The following is a 2500-nucleotide window of genomic DNA, read 5'->3' on the forward strand; positions in this document are numbered from 1 at the left end:
TATTATCTGATCGGAGGTCTGTTATCTGAGACGGGAGCGCGTCGGGTCGGCGGAGCTGCTGATCGATATCTGTGCTGATACATCTGATGTGCAGGCGGCCCGGGGGCGCGCGCACGCGCGTCCGCGTGGAAGTCAGGGAACGTGGATGAGAGTTGAAAAGGTTCCGCCCTTTATTTGAGATTTCATTGTTTATATGCAGAAATGACAAGAATGTTTAAGGAGAGGTCCTCCTTCCTCCTTCTCTTCCTCCTCCTCCCTTTCCTCCTCTTCCTCCTTCTCTTCCTCCTCCTCCATGCTCCGTTGACTGACAGGTGTCATGATGTCACACACGTGATGATGTCACTCTATGATCTGATTAGACGTATTGATCAGTTACTGGCCAGATGATGGATCAGCAAAACGGCCCACAATGCTTTGTGTGCAGGTGGAGGTGTCTGAGTGTGAGTTTCTATCAGCTGACTGAGTCCTGTTGTCACGGATACGAGAGAGAGAGAGAGAGAGAGAGAGAGAGAGAGAGAGAGAATACACTTAAAAAGCGAAGCCAAAGGAGGGGGAGGAGGAGGGGGGGCGAGCGGAGGCACGTTGGCCGTGTGCGGGGCTTGAACTCGCGGTGCTCCTCTCCGTTACATCTGACACCGAGCGAGACGCGTTCCCGGAATGCAACCGAGGACCGATGCCAAGTTTATGGCAGGGGGGGGTTAAATGTGTAGAGGAGCTCCTTTAGCGGGACGGGGGAACGATGTTAAAGAAGTGAATGAAACGCCTCGTATAAACTGTTTAGAGGTCTGACTGGACCCCCTCACCCGGGTTCAGGTCTCAGCTGCTGGTCTGCAGGGTCACCAAGGCCACATGTAAGACCAGAGACCAGGGTCGAATCGGACTAGAGACCACGGTCGAGTCAGACCAGAGACCAGAGTCCAGTCAGACCAGAGACCAGGGTCGAGTCAGACCAGAGACCAGGGTGAGCGATTCATTCGATGACGAGATGAGAAGCTCTCAAAAAACCTTCATGTCAGACACAACAACAACAGATATCCCACAATGCAACTGGAACACATTGTTTTTGGATTTAAAAGCGTAGAAATGGCCGTCGTCTTGGTAACGTCCTGACGATGTTTGTTGCTGGCGTGAACAAGGTTTTATCGTGTTAACAGGAGCAACAATCTTCTCTGGAGGAGAAGCAACTTGTTGCATCTTCAACGTTCATCACTTTCTCTTTAGTAAACATCTCCGCCAGTAAACGATGTTTGTTTAACCCGACACATGAGCAGCAGCATCAACAGCAACATTAACAGCAGCAGCATTAACAACGTTAGCAGCAGCATCAACAGCAACATTAACAGCAGCATTAACAACATTAGCAGCAGCATCAACAGCAACATTAACAGCAGCAGCATGAACAACGTTAGCAGCAGCAGCATGAACAACGTTAGCAGCAGCAGCATGAACGTTAGCAGCAGCAGCATGAACGTTAGCAGCAGCATGAACAACGTTAGCAGCAGCAGCATGAACAACGTTAGCAGCAGCAGCATGAACAACGTTAGCAGCAGCATTAACAACGTTAGCAGCAGCATGAACAACGTTAGCAGCAGCATGAACAACGTTAGCAGCAGCAGCATGAACAACGTTAGCAGCAGCAGCATGAACAACGTTAGCAGCAGCATTAACAACGTTAGCAGCAGCAGCATGAACAACATTAGCAGCAGCATGAACAACGTTAGCAGCAGCATGAACAACGTTAGCAGCAGCAGCATGAACAATGTTAGCAGCAGCATGAACAACGTTAGCAGCAGCATGAACAACGTTAGCAGCAGCATGAACAACGTTAGCAGCAGCAGCATGAACAACGTTAGCAGCAGCAGCATGAACGTTAGCAGCAGCATTAACAACGTTAGCAGCAGCAGCATGAACAACATTAGCAGCAGCATGAACAACGTTAGCAGCAGCATGAACAACGTTAGCAGCAGCAGCATGAACAACGTTAGCAGCAGCATGAACAACGTTAGCAGCAGCAGCATGAACAATGTTAGCAGCAGCATGAACAACGTTAGCAGCAGCATGAACAACGTTAGCAGCAGCAGCATGAACAACGTTAGCAGCAGCATGAACAACGTTAGCAGCAGCATGAACAACGTTAGCAGCAGCAGCATGAACAACATTAGCAGCAGCATGAACAACGTTAGCAGCAGCATGAACAACGTTAGCAGCAGCAGCATGAACAATGTTAGCAGCAGCATGAACAACGTTAGCAGCAGCATGAACAACGTTAGCAGCAGCAGCATGAACAATGTTAGCAGCAGCATGAACAACGTTAGCAGCAGCATGAACAACGTTAGCAGCAGCAGCATGAACAATGTTAGCAGCAGCATGAACAACGTTAGCAGCAGCATGAACAACGTTAGCAGCAGCAGCAGCATTCTGTCAAACAGCGTTCTGCTCTCGTGGAGCTGCAGCTTTCTGAAGGGACGATGCCGAGTAGGAGTTGTGCACGTGTGTGTGC

The 2500-nt window shown here is 49.6% G+C and overlaps 1 protein-coding gene across 1 annotated transcript in view; it reads left to right on the forward strand.

Annotated features, from left to right (window-relative positions):
• cyp26b1 (cytochrome P450, family 26, subfamily b, polypeptide 1) overlaps positions 1-2500 on the forward strand; it is a 26843-nt gene that overhangs the window by 1603 nt on the left and 22740 nt on the right. The gene's annotated exons all lie outside the window — the stretch shown is intronic.

Source organism: Eutrigla gurnardus (genome assembly GCF_963514095.1).
Source record: "Eutrigla gurnardus genome assembly, chromosome: 23".
Lineage (NCBI taxonomy): Eukaryota > Metazoa > Chordata > Actinopteri > Perciformes > Triglidae > Eutrigla > Eutrigla gurnardus.